The following is a 22326-nucleotide window of genomic DNA, read 5'->3' on the forward strand; positions in this document are numbered from 1 at the left end:
CTATGGTGTGAGAAAATAGCCCAACTTGATTCTTTTGCATGTAGCTGTCCAGTTTTCCCAACATCATTATTAAAGAAGTATATTCTAGACTCTGTCATGGATTAGTTAACCATACAAATGCGGGTTCATTTCTTAGCTCTCTGTTCCCTTGATCTACGTGTGCCTGTTTCTGTGCCCATACCATACTGCTTCAGTTACTGTCTTAGTAGTACAGTTTGAAATCCAGAAGTATGATACCTCCAGCTTTGCTCTTTCTCAAGATTTCTTTGACTATTCAGGCTCTTTAGTGTTTCCATAGAAATTTTAGACCTATTTGTTCTAGTTCTTTGAAAAATGCCACTGGTGTTTGGATACAGATTGCACTGAATCTGTAGATTACCTTGGGCGGTACAGTCATTTTAACAATGTTAATTCTGATAGCAGGTACTTTTCACCGATCACCTACTATGTCTGGCTGCCCGCTGGTTATTTTATGTAAAACTTCATGGCAGCTCAGCAGCAGGCACTGTTTTATATATTTATTGATTAAAAATGTACTTATTTGTTTTTGGCTGCACTGGGTCTTTGTCACTGCATGCAGGCTTTCTCTAGTTGTGGTGTGAGGGCTTCTCATTGCGGTGATTTCTCCTGTTGTGGAGCATGGGCTCTGGGGTATGTGGGCTCAGTAGCTGTGGCGCACAGGCTTAGTTGCCCCTCAGCATGTGAGATCTTCCTAGACCAGGGATTGAACCCATGTCCTCAGTGCGGTTAACAGTTAGTACAAGATGACTTCAATATAAGAGGCAGAACCAAGCTTTAAGTCTAAGTTTGACAGACACCAACACAGTGTATCTTTGCTACTCAGTTCAGTTCAGTTCAATCATTCAGTTGTGTCTGACTCTCTGTGACCCCACGGACTGCAGCATGCCAGGCCTCCCTGTCCATCACCAACTCCCAGAGTTTACTCAGACTCATGTCCATTGAGTCGGTGATGCCATCTGACCATCTCATCCTCTGTTGTCCCTTCTCTGTGGTGTGCTACTCTGTGGTGCTACACAATTTTCCTTCATCCTCTCTTTCTTGCATTACCTTATATAGCCCAGAATAGTGGCCATTTTTGAGCTACTCAACTCCACAGATATTCATTGCATTGAGTGAGATTGTGAATTTGCCTGTATAGAACTTTCTGGAAGAGTTTAGTCAATCCACGCTGAGGAAATAAAGATTCCCAGAAGAGCTAAAGCTCTCTTGCCTCCAACTTCCCCAGATACCCATCAGATAAGACTCTCACTAGAGAATCAAGAAGGGCAGAGGTAGAACTCTTTGAAATCCCGGGTCAGTAACTCCAGGCTTCAACATCTGTACCTAACGAGGGACAGCAAAGGACACCCTAGACCTCTGACTGTCCCCTACTGCATCTTCACACCATGGTTAATCAGATGCAGTTAATTTACGGTAGTGCAATCTGAAAGGGGCTCTTCTGCCACAACTTGGGGAGTGGAGATAAGGAAGAGCATTGGACCCCCTGGTGGGAAGACCACACATCCTGAGTCACAGAATCCAGCTCCAGTCCACCTTCCAAATGTTTCTAGGGTGTCAGATCTATGGCAGAATCAAAGGCATATTTTTGGAGCCATTTTCCCTCCCAGTAATCTCTGATTTCTTCAGTGGTTCTTGCTGATATTATACTGAGAATATGAGCATTCCCTTAAAGTCAATGCTGCAGTTCTAAAAAAGTTCACCTATAAGACCCTGTTGCCTTGAAAACCAAGTGTAGGGAACAGGAGAAGGCATTAAAAGGCAGGTTTCCAAAGACGTTTGACAATCACACCATTAAAATTGGACTTCAGGGAAGTCTTATGTCATGTTGATTCTCAAACAAGGTATCTGAATACATACTATAATGAACTGCATTATTCTTGGAGCCCCTTGCCTAAAATCTTGAGAGCCTCAGCCTAGGAAAACCTGTAGAAACTTGCAAGAAGAATGGCCTTCTTGAGCCCTCTTTGCTTACATCACCGCAATTTTGGGGAACTCTAGCCCTCCAGCCCTCAGCTGGAGGACTCTCAACTCTGACACAGCACTGCTCTGTAGGCAATGTTCTGCTGAAAGCACTCCGAATCCCTGTGGAATTCTGTCTTGTCCCCCCAAGTCCCAGGCCAGTGGTCCTGCCCCGGCCTCCACCCAGCCTTATGGAGGCCCCAACATGTGTGCCACAGACCAGACAGGCCCTCAGTTTGGTGGAGCGTCGGTACACACGATCTAGTGCGTCAGTGGCGCCCGCCCACGCCCCCCACGCTCAGCATCTGCAGCGTCTGGGAACTCACTAACGACCTAATGTATCTTGCATATTCATGATCCTGGCACACTCACGGTCTCGAGGAAGCTTATTTTTTTGTCTTTTCCAATTTGTGCTTCCACTAGGCGGTTTACCAGTACCCCGGGCGTTTACATTTACCGTCAGCAGGAGGGCAGCCGGCCAGAGGAAGGATGGGTCAGTATGTTCCTGTCCTTGGGTTCCACACAAACAGTACTTTAAAAGTAAATAATGAGCTTTAACAAATGAACTTAGAGGGTAATTTCCACCCTCTCTCATCTCTGCTCTGATGCTGCAGAGGTTCGCTGTGTGTTTTGCATCTCTGGACATGTTCATATATTATCTGCCTGGACTCTTGTGTTTTCAACTTGTTTGGAAAAGGAGACCCGTGAAAGGAAGCCTCTTTCTGAGTTCCTTTGTACCCCCAGATTTACTTTCCAGGCCCTCTCTGCTGCAACATTTAAAACGATTTAATGAAAACTTGCTGAAAATGTTTTGAAACATGGAAGCTTCAAGGACATTCTTTAAAAGGGTATCTGCCAAACTGGTCTATATACTGGTTTTTGTTGCTTTTCTGAACTGAGTGGGAATGTGAGTCCCTGAAGAGAGGTCCCAAAGAGGGGGTGCTCCCCCAGCCCATGGAGGAAGAAGGAAGGGGCAGCCTGAGTGCAGGTCCTGGGCAGAGACAAGAGGACAGGTCATGGGTCTCCTGGAGGTAAGTGATCAGGGGAGCAGCTGGGCAGGGCCAGGGTTAAGAAGGTTGAAAGAGAGATACCAAAAAAGATGGCTGCTAGGATGCCACAGTGCCAAGGGCGTGCGCCTGAAAGCTTCTGTCTTCTCGGTCAGGAATAGGCTCAGTCTGCTTCTTTTTAAGAGAGGACAATAATACGTATCTGGTGACACACTGAAGAGACACGATATTTGAAAGTTGCTGATTGAGTGCTACTTTGCACTTCTTTCCCTGTCCTAGACCCAATTTGCAACCACAGGGCATACACACCACTCACTGCTACCACAGCCCCACGCCACAGCCGGGGCCCCAGCCTGGCAGAATATCAGCAGTTGCCATGCTTAAGTCAGAGAAGTTAGGGGACTGTGATCTCTTGTGCCTGAAGGGTGAGGGCTCTGGAGCGCTAGGTACCCAGCCTGTGACTGTCACTCCAAAGCCCTTTGATTCTTGGACAGATTATGTAGCTTATGTCTGAGACCTTCCTGGGGACTAGCAGTGACACACAAGTCTCCAGTTGATTCTGATGAGAAAACCAGAGTGGTCCAACCAGGATGCCGTAGCCTCTACTCTTCGGGGCAAGCGTCTCCATCTTCCCCCACCTAATTATCCGTGGAGCTGGAATAGACAGTCCTCACAGTAAGGAGTCTTTACTTGGGGATCACACTAAAACAAAAATAAAAAGAACAAGGGATTCATGTCTGTTTCATGTGAAATAAATCACTGCTCAGTGATAACCAGTCACTTTGAGGTGGATGCAGCTATGATTACATTTGGGCAAACGTGATTTAGAACTTCCCTGATGGGGACTTCCCTGGTGGTCCAGTGGTTAAGAATCTGCCTTCCAGGGCAGGGGACTTGGGTTCTGTCCCTGCTCAGGGAACTAAGATCCCACAAGTCACGTGGCAACTAAGCCCAAGAGCCGCAACTAGAGAGAAGCCCGATGGCCACAATGAGGAGCCCATGCACTGTAACAAAGACCCGACATAGCCAAAAATAATAAATGTAAAAGAACTTCTCTGAAACAGACCTGTGCCTTCAATCAGAGGTGGCCCAAACGACAACACTGCAAACTCTTTCCATCTACAGTGGCTCAGGACATGGCGTGTGTGATGTTAAGTTGCTGCAGTCATGTCTGACTCTTTGTGACCCCGTGGACTGTAGCCCACCAGGTTCCTCTGTCCATGGGATTCTCCAGGCAATAATACTGAAGTGGGTTGCCATGCCCTCCTTCAGGGGATCTTCCCGACCCAGGGATTGAATCCGTATCTCCTGTGTCTTCTGTGTTGGCAGGCAGGATCTTTATGACTAGTGCCACCTGGGCCATAGCAAACAACCTTGAATTCTGTTAAGCTTCTGTTTATCTACCATGCCTACACCTTGAGGCCAAAATCTAAATCCAAACCGTTGCAGGTGATTGGCATTGCTGTGTCGTACTTTTCCAAAGGAGGATGATTAATTTCTCAAAAGCCATCAGTGCTGATTCCTTTGTTAGCAACAGCAGTCTGGGTCAATACTTAAAACTGGCATAGGAAAGACGCTTTCAAATCCAGCTCTGTGCTTTGTGGTGGTTCTATACTAGCTCCCGTGTGGAGAATCATTACAAATTGTATGCATTTCTCTCATGCTGAGGCAGCATTTTATACTCCAGGGGACTATTCTGGAGGAAGGTGGTTGGTTAAAGACAGGCAAAGTAGAAAGGAGAGACATTTTAACAACATTTTTATATTGATTTGGTCTCAACATGTAGCCTTAGTATTTTTTTTTGTCCACAGAGCATTTTAGCAATGAATATCTTTTGGTGTGCTAAAAAGCGGTATGCTGATTAAATTATGCATACATTATAAATCACACTAATATAACAACATGATTTTGGAGTTTAGTGAGATCTCAAAAGATCCTCCATCACCAGGCAGATTATTTTCTCACAGATAAGGAAATAGAGCTGTGAAGTCAATCAAGGCCCCTCCATATCCTCTTCTTTTAGGTAGCCCCCAATCTTTAGTCTGGTTGTAGAAAATGAAAAGATTTCTTTTTTCAGGAGTCAACTTCTTTGGACTATACTGACTCTCTGAAGAGAATTCCAGAAGCAACTCCTGGATTCAACTTTTTCTGTGTATTGCCATCATCACATCCACTTGCCACATGACAAGAGTAACGAGCGGTAGGCAGAAAACCAGGACATGGACAGCAACAGCCTTTCCATACCTTCCTCCCCTCGCACACTGTGTTAGCCTGGGGGGTGGTGTGTGGCCACACAGAACAATCCCCCTGTGGCCAAGGCGGCTGGCATTACTGATCCCGCTCCATCTGCAGCCCAGGCCTTTTCCCTTTCCCAGCATCCATGAGAATGCAACTGTAGATGAGAACTTCCTCTATGAACAGAAACACAGTCCATTCCCAAAAGGTCCTGGATCCGGTGTCAATCCTGCCATAGGCAAGACTAGAATCCACTTAGAGATGATCAGGGGCATGGATGATCAGAGACAATCAGATGATCAGCCGTGACTACTTAGTGAAGAGGGACAGAAGTCTCAGAGCAACGTGGGGATGGGAACTGGACTAGTTAACACCAGTCACTTTCTCCCTGCCACATTCCCTTCTTCAAGAACCTTACCTTGCCTGCTGTCGCTGAGGGACAACCACGTGACAGATGCCCCTGCCATCAGTAACTGAACTAGGAGCAGACATCGGGCCCACTTGGAACCAATCAGACTGTCTTCTATAGTTTTTGGAGTTGGGACACTGAGAGTCTGGGGTTGCTAGTTTTCTGTGGGTGCTGGATCCATACAATCCTGTCGCAGGATCCTGTGAAGCATGTAGCTCTCTTAGGTCATGTGCAAATAAGGAAGCTGGATTAGAGGGAGGAGATGGAGACGATGCTCAGAGACAAAGAAAACTGAGAGAAAGGGAGGAGGAACAGTAGCTGCCTGGGACTCTTCAGTGCTCCAAGAGTAATTCTCAAAACTGGGTTTCATAATAGTGCCTTATACATGTACAAGAAATCCCCATTTCCTTAAGTTAGTCTGAGTGGGTTTCTGATTCTAAGCAACTGAATGCTCCCTCACCCAAAGATGAGATGGCTGTAGTGTAAGTGGGAGGCGGGGGATGAAGTGAAAGAAGGATCGAGGAGGAAAGGTAAATCTGGCATTTTTCTGGAGAGAATAAATCTCAGAGTCCAAGTGCATGCACAATATCCATATATTCCAAGTTTTATGAGACAGCCCTATTTCCAGCGTGTCAGCTTCCCCAAATTTCTGTTGAGAGAAATATGATGTATCTGTTTAAATATATAATCTTAGCATTAGGCAGGTCTTTCTACATAAGACACAAACCTGAAAACCATTAAAGAAAAGATTGACAGATGAGACTACCCATTCTTCAAATTCTAAATGGCCTTTGACAAGAGACGTCGGTGACAAAATTCAAAGTGAAGGGTCTACATGAGATCTGAGGACCCCATTGTCATTCCAGACTCCCTCCCACTGAAGACCAGATGCTCCCTCAAGGCTGCTAGACAGGGCCCAACCCTGGCTTCCTGGCAGCCATGACTATGGAGGGTGTTGCAACCATTGGCAGCAAGACTGTGACCTCTCACTGTTCCAAAATGAGGAAATGAAAGGGAAAAAAGAGGAAATGGGATGGAATGAAAAATGGATGACCACAACAGAGAGGGAGCAAGAAACAGTAAGAAGGATAAAAGAAATAAGCTGTTTATCTTGACTCTGTTTCTAGGCCTTCTCCTTGTTGATATCCCAGTGATACATCAGCTTGAACTGTTGTTACTCAGTCACGGATTCCTGCAGAAAGGGAGGTGTGGGACCCAAACTTGACTGTGTGGCCACAGTCATGGTTTAGGAATTCAACCCACTCCATCTAACCACCAACCTGTGGTCAGACAAATTAAATCCATGGATTAGCCAAAAGGCTTCTGAATAAAAGTTTTAGGTTGACCATTTTCTCCTCGTTCTTATCATTTCCTCTTCTCCTAAACTAAATTCCCTTTATTCTTACCACCCACCAGAATGGAGAATTGAAATTAGGTTCTTTTACTTAATAGCTTGCCAAAATATAAACAACTCTCTCAAACTAAGCCACATCTCATCTAGGGAGAGGGCAATAAAAATAATGATCTATGTGGTCAAGAGTCCAGTGAGACATTTTTATAGCATCACAGATGGTTTTCCAAATTGTGGAGTGGCTTTGTTCCTGTGTATCTCAGTTTCTCAGTCCATAATTTGAAGATAATACTAGCTGTCCACCGCTGACTTTTTGGGTGAGTTGGTTGGATCATGAGAGTCTCTGTGTAAAAGCACTTTGAATCTTAGAAGGTGGAAAGACCATATGGGAACAGCACATAATGAGAAGGTTAGGCATATTGCAGTGTTTGGAGGGGGGGAAATGATTTGGGCCAAGAACACTTGACCCCACGCAATATTAAGCTGTTTAAGAGGACTCAAATCTAAACAGAGCACCATTATTCCAGATATGTCTCTGGTAGTTCTAGAGCTATGGAAGCTACTGAAAGTGCCTAAGAGGTGGCATGGTAAGAGAAACAAGGTTTGCATTGACACCTACTCCTCTTATCAATTTTAAAGTCAAAATTACCCAACTTTGGCTTTTGTCATGGTCTCTATTCAGCTTTGGCCTCAACCCTGACTCTGAACAAAGACTCTGTTTCAACTTCAGTCATTGTTGTTCAGTTGCTAAATCATGTCCGACTCTTTGCAACCCCATGGACTGCGGCACACCCAGCTTCCCTGTCCTTCATCGTCTCCCAGAGTTTGTTCAAACTCATGTCCACTGAGCCAGTGATGCCATCCAACCATCTCATCCTCTGTTGTCCTCTTTCCCTCCTGCCTTTAGTCTTTCTCAGCATCAAGGTCTTTTCCAGTGAGTCAGCTCTTCACATTAGGTGGCCAAAGTATTGGAGCTTAAGCTTCAGCATCAGTCCTTCAAATGAATATTCAGAGTTGATTTCTTTTAGGATTGACTGGCTTAATCTCCTTGCTGTCCAAGGGACTCTCAAGAATCTTCTGCAACACCACAGTTTGAAAGCATCAATTCAGCCAAAGGTGTGCATTAGATTTTTTTCAGTACATCACCTTTCCCTTCTACCCAAACCAGGGCACTAGGTCCCTGAGATTTGACAACCCAGATCAGAGGCAGCACCTGCAGTGATGAGAAACTGGTCCTGGGACAAGACTGATATGGCAGGAATCCTATTGACTTTCTCTGACCTGGACAATCTCTTCATCTGTTAAATGGGCACCACACTAATATACCTACTTGCAGGTAGGTATACTTATATTTATACTTATATTATACATATATACATATACAAACATATAATATACTTATATTATATGAGACTGGGCTCAAAAAGCACTTAGCACACTGCTTGATGTATAAATGGAGACTCTACTTTTTCTAGTGAGTGAGTGAAAGTCGCGCAGTTGTGTCTGATTCTTTATGACCCCATGGACTATACAGTCCATGGAATTCTCCAGGCTGGAATACTGGAGTGGGTAGCCTTTCCCTTCTCCAGGGGATCTTCCCAACCCAGGGAAAGAACCTGAATCTCCCGCGTTGCAGGTGGGTTCTTTACCAGCTGAGCCACAAGGGAAGCCCACTTTTGTGAAAAACAATGGCAATGAGCAGGATTAAAAACAATTGGATTGGCCACTTTAGAAAACAGTGTGGTGGTTCCTCAAAAATTTAAAAGTAGAGTTGTAAAATGATCCAGCAATTCCTCTTCTGTGTATATACTCAGAAGAATTGAAAGCAGGGTCTCGATTAGATATTTGTCCGTATGTGTTCAGGGCAGCGTGATTCATGATAGCTTAGAAGCAGCACAGATGAACAAAATGTGGTATGTGAATACTATGGATATTATCCAGCATTAAGAAGGAAGGAAATTCTGACACATAACATGAATGAACCTTAGGATATTATGTTAAGTGAAATAAACCAGCCACAAAAACAGAAACACTGTTTGATTTCACTTATGTGGGATCCTTAGAGTGGTCAAAATCAGAGAGAGAAAGCGAATGCTGATTGCCCAGGGACAGAGTGGGTGGCGAGGAGCAGATAGGTAGTTACTGTTTAAAGGGTACAAAATTTCTTTGTCAGTTTTGAGAGATGAAAAGAGTTCTAAAGTTGGATGGTGGTGACGGTTGCATAACAATATGAATGCATTTAATACCACTGAACTGTACACACAAAAAAGGGTTAACATGGTAAATTTTAGGTTTATGTGTATTTTACCACAATAAGAAGATTTTGAAAAAATACTGAATTGGTGGTTCTTCCACCGATGGCATTCAGTGTTTTTCTTTGCTTTTATTAATTTTTTTTCTTTCAGGACTTTTTTTTTTAATTGAGGCCAAACAAATAGAACTATTACTCATGTTTTTATTTGCGTAGCTCAGTGAAAATAATTTTGATGTTTCTATCATGTTCCTATAACAAAAAGTTCTTTCCTTTGTCTTCTGCAGTTCAGTGTGTTACACTAGAAAATAGGTACTAAGTTGATATGAGACAGGGGCATGGAATAGATCCTCTAAAACTCATCTCCTTCATATTCTTATATTGTGTTTCCATTAACCCATATCCTTGAACTTGGGACCAATCTAAGATCCTATATCCTGTGGCTCCATTCATATATATTCATATATTCGTTGTTAATAAATATGTTTTGACCATTGCCCGTGGGCATGCTGTGCCCTGCTAAGTCGCTTCAGTTGTATCCAACTCTTTGCAACCCTGTAGACTGTAACCCACGAGGCTCCTCTGTCTATGGGATTCTCCAGGCAAGAATAGTGGAGTGGGTTGCTCTACCCTCCTCCAGGGGATCTTCCTGACCCAAAGGATCAAACCAACATATCTTATATCTCCTGCATGGGGAGGTGGATTCTTTACCACTAGTGCCATCTTGAAAGCCCATGGGCTAAATACTTTTCATGAACTAGCTCATTAAATCCTCCACCCTTTAAGGCAGAAGTAGAAACTGAGCCTTTGAGAAGTAACTGCCATAGGTCACACCTAGGGGATGACAGAGTCAAATCTGAACCCAGGGCATCTGGACCCAGAGCTCATGTTTTAGCAACTTGTCTCGGCTTTAATGTTTCAGAATGTGGCGGCCGCAAGCCTGTGTGGACTAGCCTGGTACTTGGAGTTGCTCTGCCCTCCCACAGTGGCGAACAGGTTCGTGTGAGGCCACTGGCAGCTGGTGCCAAACTGCCAGGTGCAGTATCTACGCTGAGTCGGAAGCTGGTAAGAAAATCAATGACACACGGAAGAGATGAAGACATACCAGATGGAATGTGTGTGTCAAAATATATCTATATATTTTAAAGCATGAAATACCTAATTTTTAAACAGACTTGACATGCAGGGAAATGCACATGCATTTCTTGATGTGGAAATATGTTAGTTAATACATTCCTACTGCTTGATAAAAATGGTCCAAATTTGCTTAGAAATGCCTTTTCGTTTTTAAATTTATTTGTTTACTTTTGGCTGCACTGGATCCTCATTGCTATGTGTGGGCTTTCTCTACTTGCAGTGAGCAGGGGCCTCTCTAGTGCAAGGGCTTCTCATGGTGGTGGCTTCTCTTGTTGCAGAGCACAGGCTCTAGAGGGTACAGGCTTTAGTAGAAATGCCTTTTATCATAAAATAGAAATTATCAGCGCTAACCTCATTCACTACCTACAATTTCTCTTGTTCCTTAAATTCTCCCCCATCCCCTACCTCTCTTTGTCTCCTCTTTCATTCTACCCCTTCATAAGAATTTAAGCCATTCATTTCAATCGTGTTGAGTCAGATGTTCTTCCTCTTGGATAAATCACTTTCCTTGTTCCCATGGCTGGCTGGGTGAGCCTGGAACCTTTGGGTAACAATTTTGCCAGAGGTGTTGGAGAAAAAAAAGATGCATTTCTTCCCAGACATTTACCATCTTGTGTTGGTTTTATAAGGCCATACTGGACCTCCAGTATAGAGGCCAACGCAGCTAAACTTTATTGAGTGCTCACTGAGCACTGAGCATGGAGAGCTTGTTTGCCCAGAGTCATTGGTATGGGGCAGACTCAGGGTTCCACCCAGGTCTGTCTATCTCTGGAGCCCATGCTTTTAACCACTATAGTGTACCGCCTTTCCTGCCAAGGTCAAGTGTAATAGGTCCATCCAAGGTAACTTTCCCTAGCAGTGTGGACATTCATGGTAGAGGTAACATTAGACTATGGTTAGGCTTTCTATTCTAGACAAAGAGAAATGGGGTGACATGGAAGGTTCCATTTGAATAGGCCGGAATAGACAGAAATAACCAAGATTCAGGGAGAAGATTCAGGGTGAAGTATGTGATATCTGGTCACAGTATCTTAGAGCTGAGCTGGACTTTAAAGATGGTCTCCTCTAATTCCTTATTTGTAGTGAGGAAGTTGAAGATCTGAGAGGTTAAGTGAATTGTCTAAGGACACACAGTCAATTAGGTAGATGCAGCGCCAAGACCTAATTTTTCTTGATTCAGAATAAATTGATTTTCCATTCCACCTTCACTCTGCTTGGGGTTTACTTGTTATTAAGATGTCTCAAAGATCAGAAAATTAAATTGTTTTTAGCAATATAATTTCATGTTGTCCAGTTCTGCTGAATGTAATTATAACAAAATGCAAACAGATCTCCTAAATCCAGGGATTCCAAAATGTTCCTGCCTTTTGCTAAGCTAATATATAGAATTTCAAGGGCATATTTCACACCACATGAAGTTTCCAAAGAACTGGGCAATTTCTTATAAAAACTCACTTGTGTACGAATTGCCAAGTTGGAAAACTTGGGGTTTCCTGGCAACTCCTACTTTCTTTGTGCTCCAGGGAATTCAAACTCCTTGGCAGACAAGTCCTCCCGACCTCCTCCTCCACAATGGCCATGACCCAGCTCTGACCGACAGGCACTTTCTGGTGTTCCCTTCTCCAGTGCTTACCTTTTGCAAGAACCTACAATCTTGCCTCCAACCCTCATCAGCTGAATAAACTTAAACAGTAAATTCCTGGCACGGAGGGTCCACATTTTTTTAACATTAGAAAGAAAACTGGATTTAGGACTCAGGCGAACTGACTTCTGGTTCTGGTTCAAATGCTAAGAAGTTCTTTAAATTAGTTCTTGATTTCTTCTTCTTTCTGGTCCTTAGTTTCTTCATGGGTAACATAGACACAGTAATCCCTGTCTACTTACTTTTCAGGGATGTTTTGGAGATTTTCAAAGTTAGAAATCCACAGAATCGTGGAGATGAACTGTCTACTGAGTCCACCCTCCCGCATGTTAGACTTGAGAAAACAGAGACCCAAAGGTTCTGTGTCTCCGCCCCCACCTTTGCCTTTGAAGTTACAGAGGTTCTTGTTAATTTCAAAATCGAGACCAAGCTTCAGGTCTTCCTCAAATGCTCTTTCCCCACTCAGTGCTGCCTATGATGATAAATGTGAAAGCATGCTGAACATTATAAATCATGAAACTGGCAACAGGGAATTATTTAAGTATTAATTGACTGTATCCAACCAGTCCATTCTGAAGGAGATCAGCCCTGGGATTTCTTTGGAAGGAATGATGCTAAAGCTGAAACTCCAGTACTTTGGCCACCTCATGCAAAGAGTTGACTCATTGGAAAAGACTCTGATGCTGGGAGGGATTGGGGGCAGGAGGAGAAGGGGACGACAGAGGATGAGATGGCTGGATGGCATCACTGACTCGATGGACGTGAGTCTGAGTGAACTCCAGGAGTCGGTGATGGACAGGGAGGCCTGGCGTGCTGCAATTCATGGGGTCGCAAAGAGTCAGACACGACTGAGCAACTGAATTGAACTGAACTGACTGTTTATAGAGTCAGCACTAATCAAGTTTTTTTCATGCCTTTGCAGGGCTGTCAATTCTTAGGAATGTCTAAAGATGGCAAAGATACTCTGTCTAAAGACAAATCCTTTCCCTTCCAGTAAATACAGGGAAAGCAGGAAGTTTAACCAGAGATATTTAGCTCAGTCTGCCTCCAGCAGCCATCTCTTGTTGCTAGAAAAAAAATAGTATTGAGATACAAGTCACATACCATAGAATTCACCATTTTATTCATTTATGTATTTGGCTGCACCTCAAGGCATGTGGGACCTTACTTTTCTGACCAGGGGTCAAACCTCTGCCCCTTGCAGTGGAAGCACAGGTCTTAACCACTGGACTGTCAGAGAAGTCCCAAACTCACCATTTTAAGGTGTACACGTTACCATGTGACAAGCCTGTGTTCACAAGCCTGTGACTATCACCACTATCTACTTCCAGAACATTTTCATCATCCTGCTGCTTTTCAGGTGTCATTCTGGTCAGGCTGTATGTCGTGTCAGGAAGGCATGGCTGTTGATTCAGGCACAGGACATCTGGCCCACGTGTAGTGTTCACATTGGCAGAAATGACCAGGTATCCTAAGTCTGCCCTCTATTTGGAGAGCTCCATGTCTACTAAAGGCTCAACTTCCTCAAAGATGGGCTGGGAGGAGGAATGAGATAAGCACCAAGCCTCATAATAAATCCTAACGATGAAAATCAGAAACTAAAAAGCAAAACTCAACCACCAAGGCTAAAATAGGAGGAAATGCCCCAGGCCGCGAGTGAATAGAGCTACAAGTGGGAAGTATGACTGGTTTAAAATTGCAGGGTTGGAAACCATATGAGGGTTACAAGTTTCTAAGCAGGAGCTGCTGGTCCTGCAATAAACCTTTCTCTGCTCAAAAAAAAAAAAAAAAAAAAAAGATGCAGGGTTCAGCTGAGCAGCAGACCCTCCTGAGGCCATTCTCCTGTCCCTTGGACCTTTGTGCATGCTGAATCACATGATCCCCTCACTACCACTCGGATCTAAACTTCCTGGGTCCCTGGGCACCTCCTGCTCTAGGTGCCTGAACCTACCGTCATACTTCTTACCTTGTGGTTCTGTGACGACCTGCTTAATTGTCTGCAGTCCTGAATAAACTATAAGCTTCTAAAGGGAAGAAGTCCTGCCTTTTTAACCTACCCACCCTGCCTTTGGCATCGTCTGGCACCACACACAATAAAGATTTCATGATCAAGATATTAAGTTGGTCATAAGCCCAAATTTCTCTTTCTATATCCCTAAAATGCTCAACTTAAAATTGAGTATCAGGACTGTACCCAAACATCCTATACTTCTTCAAAGTAGATAGACAAATCAATAATGATGCTGGGTCAAAACTGCCTTCCTGCAGTTTTCACAAAGTCACTCTAGTTCTGGTCCAAAGAAGTTCAGTTCGGTTCAGTCACTCAGTCGTTTCCGACTCTTTGTGACCCCATGAACCGCAGCATGCCAGGCCTCCCTGTCCATCACCAACTCCTGGAGTCTACCCAAACCCATGTCCATCGAGTCAGTGATGCCATCCAGCCATCTCATCCTCTGTCGTCCCCTTCTTCTCCTTCTCTCAATCTTTCCCAGCATCAGGGTCTTTTCCAATGAGTCAGCTCTTTGCATCAGGTAGCCAAAGTATTGGAGTTTAAGCTTCAACATCAGTCCCTCCAATGAACACCCAGACTGATCTCCTTTAGGATGGACTGATTGGATCTCCTTGCAGTCCAAGGGACTCTAAAGAGTCTTCTCCAACACCACAGTTCAAAAGCATCAACTCTTTGGCACTCAGCTTTCTTTATAGTCCAACTCTCACATCCATACATGACCACTGGAAAAACCATAGCCTTGACTAGATGGACCTTTGTTGACAAAGTAATGTCTCTGCTTTTTAATATGCTGTCTAAGTTGGTCATAACTTTCCTTCCAAGAAGTAAGCGTCTTAAGAAGAAGAGAGAACAAATCTCTGCCCCATTCTCTATGAGAACGCTTCAGGTATTTGAAATGAGCCGTTAAGTCTTCATGGCTTTTAATTTCTAGGCTAAGCATATACACTTGCTTCAAAAATTAAGCATAAAATATGGCTGCATTTACTCTTTCATTCATTCATTCAGCACACATTTTTGAGGATGTTCTCTGTATAAGACACTGTGCCAAGGGACAGTGGGCAGAAGAGAGGGTATGAACCAGACTCTGCTCTAAGGAAGCCTGAAGACCATGCTAGTTGGGCTAATCTCTTTAGAGTTTCTCTAATCTGTTAGTTGTCATTAGTCACCCAGTTGCGTCCGGATTCTTTTGCAATCCCATGGATTGGGGTTTTCCAGGCAAGAATACTGGAGTGGGTTGCCACTTCCTTTCTCCAGGGGATCTTCCCAACCCAGGGACTGAACTTATATCTCCTGTCTGCATTTCCTGCATTGCAGGCAGATTCTTTACTGCTGAGCTACTGGGGAAGCCCTCCTTTCCAAATATGGTTTCCAGAACTTGACTTTATATTCCCCAGTGGTCTGACCAGTACAGAGTTCAAAACTATTACTTCATCGTATGGACCCTGTGCTTCCCAGAACTTCTGATTGTTCATCTTTTTCTTAGGAAGTGCTCAGGATATATAATGTAGTATGTGTCTGTGTATGCACATGCGTGCACATGCTCGTGTATGTGATATAAGAAGATATTTGGCTAAATTTTTCTAAGACTGTCTGGTCTTTGTGATTAAACCAGATATGTGGTTTTGGTATTTCTGGTGATATTAATAAAAGTTCAAGTCAAAAAGATTCTTATCCTGCCAAAAAAAAAAAAACCAACCCAACCCTTAGGAATAAACAGATTGTAATCTTCATATCAGACTAAACTCATAAGGTTGGATAGCTTTTTTTTTTTTTTAAAAAGGACATTTCACACTGTCACTAATGATTCTTTATGATGTTTCTGAAAATAATTGGAAGAGAAGCACGGACCATCTGGCATGTGACTAAAGCTGTTTCTAATTATGAGGGGCTGTTGTCTTTAAAGCAGAGTAGACAGTGGGCTACCCTTGATGGCTCTTCTGTAATGATGCTTGCTCAGGACCTGGCAACCTCCAACCTTCACCTATTTAAAGAATGTGGGGTGGGCCACCTCATTTTAGCTTCTGACCTGAATAACTTTGGTCCTTAAAATCCATCAGGCTTTGGGCTTTTTTTTTTTTTTCCTTTTGGGGCTTTACTTTGAGACTGAAAATGTGACTTTTTTGCTCATGCTGTTTCCTGGGTACTTTCCGTATATGCAGGAGACAGACTCACCAGAGCGTGGAAGGTCAACCGAAGAGAAAGCGCTTCTCCTCTGTGACAACAGGGATAAATGTGGGAGAGCTCCATAAGACTTGGGTGGTCAGGAGAGCCAGGAATGATTCCAGAAAAAGCAGAGTGTGTGAGACTCATTCTGTCCTCTACCAAAAATAATTTGTAGAAAGCGTTGTGCTGAGCATTCATAAATTGGTAATTTCACTGTTTAATATTTTCCAATCATTTTTCATGGCCTAACTGGTCTGTACTTGCACAGTATTTATTAGGCACTGACTCTGTGCCAGAAACTTCAATTTTCAGAAATAACTAATATCCTAAGTGCTAAGAAGGATCTGCAGCTTTTTGTTCTCCCCCATAAGCCCCAATGCACCTATGGTGCTTCACTCATTGGCTATGGGTACAGTGACCACAGTGACCACCAGTGCTCTGGGTGAAAGACAATTAAATGAAAATATTTTTAAAACTAACAAACACTTTTTTTTCTGATTATAATGTTCCCACCAAAGAAATCCTTTATTATATATTCTCACTAAATAAATTTAGCAAATAAAGATAAGTACAAAGTAGGAAATGAAAATCATCCTTTCTCCACTATGCAAAGATAAGCACTGATAAAAATGTGGGTGTCTGCTGCTGCTGCTGCTAAGTCACTTCAGTCGTGTCTGACTCTGTGTGACGCCATAGACGGCAGCCCACCAGGCTTCCCCCATCCCTGGGATTCTCCAGGCAAGAACACTGGAGTGGGTTGCCATTTCCTTCTCCAATGCATGAAAGTGAAAAGTGAAAGTGAAGTTGCTTCAGTCGTGTCTGACTCTTAGCAACCCCATGGACTGCAGCCCACCATGCTCCTCCGTCCATGGGATTTTCCAGGGAAGAGTACTGGAGTGGGGTGCCACTGCCTTCTCTGGTGGGTGTGTACACCTCTGCATTTATCTAGATCTGATTTTCCTTTACAACAGTTTTCTAGCCTGCTTTTTAAATTACTTAATTATTTTATTTTTAAAATTTTTGATTGCAATTGGTCTTTGTTGTTGCACTCAGGCTTTCTCTAGTTACAGTGAGCGGGGCCTACTGTCTAGTCATGATGCTTCTCTTGTTGTGAGGAGCATCTTGGCGCGTGGGCTTCAGTAGTTGCTATCATGGGTTCTAGAGTGCCAGGATAGCCTGCTTTTTAATGTAACAGTATATTGTGAACATTACTGCGAGCCACGGCTTTTTTTTTAACACAATAAAACTGTAATAGCTGCATGATATTCCATTGTATCTATGTACCAAAATTGATCTAACTAGCTGTATATTATTGGGCTCTTGGAATGTTTGTCTTTTTCACACACAAACACACATGATAACTATTGTTATCTCTAACTCTTTATTCCTTCTTGCCCCATTCATAAGTTTCCCATTTAATCCCTAGAAAAGACTGTCTGGATAAAAGAATAAGCCCCAAATTTAAACCTTTTGGAACATACTTGCTTGCGTGCTAAGTAGTGTTTAACTCTTTGTGACCCCATGGACTGTAGCCTGGCCAGGCTCCTCTGTCCATGGGTTTCTCCAGGCAAGAACATTGAAGTGGGTTGCCATGCCCTCCTCCAGGGATCTTCCTGACTGAGGGATTGAACCAGCATCTCCCATTTCTCCTGCATTGGCAGGCAGGTTCTTTACCACCAGCACCACCTAGGAAGGCTGGAACATACATAGAGAAATTTTGGATTCTAATGAGTAAGGCCTTTGTTGCCAGCTCTAACCCAATTGTGTGACCTCGAGCTTAATTACCGTGTCTATAAAATAGCGAACATGATCCTATACCCCATTGTTTGCTGGGGCTTCTGGAAAATTCCCCATCCTTAGGAGAGCCGGAGGAAGGGACAGTCTCTCTCCCTGGACATAGTTATGGGCAAATGTCAGGCTTGACCATGTTGCTGCAGTAGACGCCCCTACCCTAGCCTGAGAATTAAACTGAACACAGATGAGGCCATGCTGTGCATAATGGGGAAGTGGGGCTGCAGCCCCTGAAGGGTCCGTCTTGAAGACCACTTGCCCTGCCCACTGAGACCCAGTTCCAGTCGTGTACACTCTTGTAATCAGTCAACTTGAACTATAACCCTAATCCTGATTATCGTCTTTTTATTTTCTTTCTTATAGAAAATGTTTTTTAATAATCTCTTATAGGTTTCTTTTCAGCTTCTTGTATCCTCCCTTTCCCAACTTTCCAAAATAATCAAGTCCCAAGGGAATATGTGACTGAAGAGGATAGTGGCTAGGCCAGCAATTCAGAAATGACTCATTTAAATCTGCTGAGCTGAAACAGCCCAACTCTGGCTTTCTGATTGGTTACAGAGTCAGATTTTTTTTGCATTGGAAAGAAACATAGTGCTCAATAGGTCCTGATCCCGTGATCCCATTTTGTAGATGAGAAAACCAAGGTTTAGGCAGATTTATAATAATCTGTTATAAAGTCCACGAGTGCTCCCCGGGCAGCAGCTGTGAGAGTCTTAACTGGAGTGTCCGTTTGACTCGTGCCACGTTTCAGTTGGGAATTTAAGCAAAAACGGACCATAATTAATTCTTCACACCCTTTGTGTCCTGCCAAATCAAACCATCCCATTGGTAGTAAGAGCCCAAAGAGCACTGCTCCTATCCACTACACTGGAAGTCCAGTCTTCTTTTAGTCCCTTACTAGTGATGTTTTCTAGAAATTCCCGAGGAGGGATCTCACAAATAATCCAGGCTTCTTTCTGCAGCTCTACAATGCCTCGTTCTTGGTCTACACCTATCGTTGCCCATCAGCAACTTTGACTACTATTTCTCTGTACTCCTGGGTCACAGTCCATGCTCCTTCCCAGCTGCCCCCAATATCATCTCTATTCAGTCCATGGGTCACGTCCATGCTCTTCTGACTGTCCCAGGATGGCCAACTACTCGTGTTCTTCCTCCTCAGTCTTGTTTCTCATGGCTGCTCATTCTGACTGTGTTCCCCCATCAGAGCTGGAGCTCCAAGGGGCGGCTGTTACTGTCTTACTCAGCCTGATCCTCCATAGAGAACATGTACAGTCCGGGCCTGGGTTTTACCAGGGCTAGTTCTGACACAGTATCAAGCTGCATGGGATTTCATCTCTCTCCAGGATCCAGCTCGGCTAGGCTGCTTCTTCACATGTGGTGTTTCTCAGAAACCTCATTTCCAAATTACAGGGTGGGACTAGAGCAGGAATTCTCAATGTATGAAGAAAAGTTAAGGGTGGAGATTGGGCATCCATGAACTCTTGAAAATTGTAAGTTTCTTGCACTCTTGAAAATTACAAGAACTCTTATAAATTGTAAGTCAAAGTTTTGTATAAAATCACATAGGATCAAAATCCTCTAATTTTTGTCAGAGTGTCAAAGAGGTCTGCGACCCCATAATGGTTGAAAAGCATTGGTCTCTAAACCAGCTGGTCTCTAAAGTTGTTTAGGTTTTAGTTTTCTCTGACCCCATGATTTACCAAAAACAAAATCATCCAGTGACTCTCACAAACTGCTCTATTACATTCCTAAGTGGGTACATGAGTTTATGCAAGAATTTTTAGCCTTAATTGCACTGTTGATGTTATATTTTTTAAGAGAATAACAAAGGATTAGGAGTTGAAGCTTTTATTAGCAAGATATTAGTGCTCTATCTCATAAAAAGATTATTTATTCTAACCTCAAGTATTGTAAATATTGGGAGATCTTTCTTTTCATAGAAAAAAGGTCTCTGAAACTATTCTGACTGGAAGAATGGTAGGAAAAGGATGGTACCTAGAATTGCCTCCCTTTCCAACTGCTCTACCAAGAAGTAGAAGGCCTCAGGGACAGGGTCTTCCTTCTTCTTCTAGGTATAGCTGCTCGTTCCCCAGTCGGCCTCTAGACTGCATTTTCACATTAGTGAGGGGCACAGTCACCACTTTTATGGGAAGTTGTGGTGACCTGTGGCTGACATTGTCAATTGGTCAAATGATAAGGGGTGAAATATAGATGATTATTTAACCACAACTGGAAGACAGAAGTGGAAAAGTGACACAGAAATCTTCCTATACCACTAATAGTAAAAACTAGACACATTAGCATTAGCCCAGCCATTGAAAACACGATTTAAGTGTGACATTTAGAGGAACCTGTCAGTTTCTCTTCAACTGTGGTAAAATACACATAACATCTATCATCTTAACCATTTCCAAGTGTTCAGGAGTTTTAAGTCCATTCACGTCGTTGTGCAACCAATCTCCAGAAATCTTTGCATCTTGCAAAACTGAAACTATACATGACATCCCCATGACTTATTATTTTACAGCTGGAAATTTGTACCTTTTGACCCCCTTCGTTCATATGACTTGGACTGTTGACTCATGCGGACAGCTTCACAGGCAAATGCTCTTGTTCACTGCAAGTCAAAACCCCACCTGCAGAGCCCACCAGGAGCTCTTCTTCTAAGCCTCTTCTAGACATGCCGACTCACAAGACTGCCATGTCACATGGGGTACCATCTGACTCAGAAGGTAGCATGGGCTAGGATGCACAGTGAGCTAGCTGGACACGTCTGGCATTCCTCTCCTGCAGGACCTAGCAGCTGACCACAAAACCATCCCTCTATTTCCGCCAGTTATTCTCCTGGGCCCCAGGTGAGACTCAGATGTAAAGCAGTGAGACTCACATCAGGAGGATATGGAAGCCACCCTGAATTGGAAGACTTGTGCTCCATAGCACTCAATATCTTTTGGAAGAACCCCATGGGCATAGCTTCTATGGTCCCCAGAGTGTCATGCCAGTGATAAAAGTCACTGCCCTTAGGGGAAACCAGAAAAAGAGCTTCCAACCTGGTACTTACATTGTCCCAGTCCAGATACAGTTTACCAATCAGGGCCATTTTTTTACTTTCTTTTATCAGGTCTCCAGGGAAACAGTGCTAGGAAGTTTACCAAAAATTGAATGTTCAGGCTAAAGGGGAAACAATTTTAACATGCTTTTAGTCATAGTCCTTCAAATGGTTAAATGATAATTTCTGGCAAAACATCTGGTTAAATTGAAAGGAGTCAGAATGACACACTGATATGAAGAACTAAATTACACAATGAAATCTGCCATCTCTTATCGGCTACAGTCCTGTTCCCCAACTCACAGGTTGGTAATGAAAGAGCTATAATTAGAAGCTCAGGTGCCTGACAACACGCCCATCAAACCTCACAGTCTTTCCTAAGAGAAGGAAGAGGTAGCACGTGGGAAGGGAAGGAAAGGGATGTTGATCTAGGAAGGAGGTAACAGAGAAAGGGGAAGGCACCAGGCATGTTTTCCTGGCAGTGGCTGCTCCCCGGCAGCAAAGAGTAGCTCTTTGAGATGCTGGATGAGATTCCACAGGGGTAGGAAGGGGAATTAGGACAGTAATTTGTGAATTCTCCGCTCTTGCTAAAGAAGAGTCTCTTGTCTTCAAAAGAGGAAAGTAATTAACCGGACTGTCATTCTGCAGGGGCTTTGAATTGCAAATAGACAAACTGTGGACCTCCTACGCGGTAGCGGTTCTGGGCTAGAACCTTACCCTAACTGCTTCTCCCCCCTGTTGCTTGTAAGGTCAGCATTTGTGGGCAAAGTGGACCAGACACAGGTCTCTATACCTCTTGCTCTTTTGCTGAAGACAGGAATTCCTCTTTCTGCATATTAATACAGAAAGCTTTTCTGGATCTTCAATTATGACAGGGAGGTCATGACAAGAAAAACCTGAAAGATGGTTACAAAGTCACTGTTCGCTGGGAACAATTAGATGAAGAAGAGGTTCTTGATAAGCAGCTGATCCGTGAGTGAGGGAAGAGCTGGTTTGACGGATGGAAGTGGGAGGTTTGGCCTGACTTGAGGAAGGTCCTCTGTGAACACTGAAGCCAGGAGAGGTTTCCCATTGGGCTGAACTCAAGAGTAGGGTCTGGAGAAAGTTAGCAAATGGCCTCCTTCTCTGGCAGAAGGAACTCAGAGCAAGACTGCCAGTCTCTACTGAGATAAGGAGAAAGAAATAAGAAGGGACTTCCCTGGTGGTCCAGTGGTTAAAAATCTGCCTGCCAATGTAGAGGACATGGGTTTGATCCCTGGTCTGGGAAAATTCCACATGCCTCGAGGCAACTAAACCTGTG

At 43.6% G+C, this 22326-nt stretch overlaps 1 long non-coding RNA gene across 2 annotated transcripts in view; it reads left to right on the forward strand.

The window, feature by feature from the left end:
- Window positions 1-2566: 2566 nt before the first annotated feature.
- LOC147363487 (uncharacterized) overlaps window positions 2567-22326 on the forward strand; it is a 31609-nt gene continuing 11849 nt past the window's right edge. The window contains exons 1-2 of one of the 2 annotated variants that reach the window (XR_015137211.1): window positions 2567-3011; window positions 5065-6982. This is a non-coding gene — a long non-coding RNA (uncharacterized LOC147363487). Of the gene's footprint in view, window positions 3012-5064; window positions 6983-10155; window positions 10299-22326 lie in introns of those variants that run through there. The other variant, XR_015137212.1, reaches the window with a different exon arrangement.

The sequence above is a fragment of the Bos grunniens genome, chromosome 11, assembly GCF_055505025.1.
Source record: "Bos grunniens cultivar Pamir isolate PY7600 chromosome 11, Bosgru_T2T1.0, whole genome shotgun sequence".
In the NCBI taxonomy this organism is placed as follows: domain Eukaryota; kingdom Metazoa; phylum Chordata; class Mammalia; order Artiodactyla; family Bovidae; genus Bos; species Bos grunniens.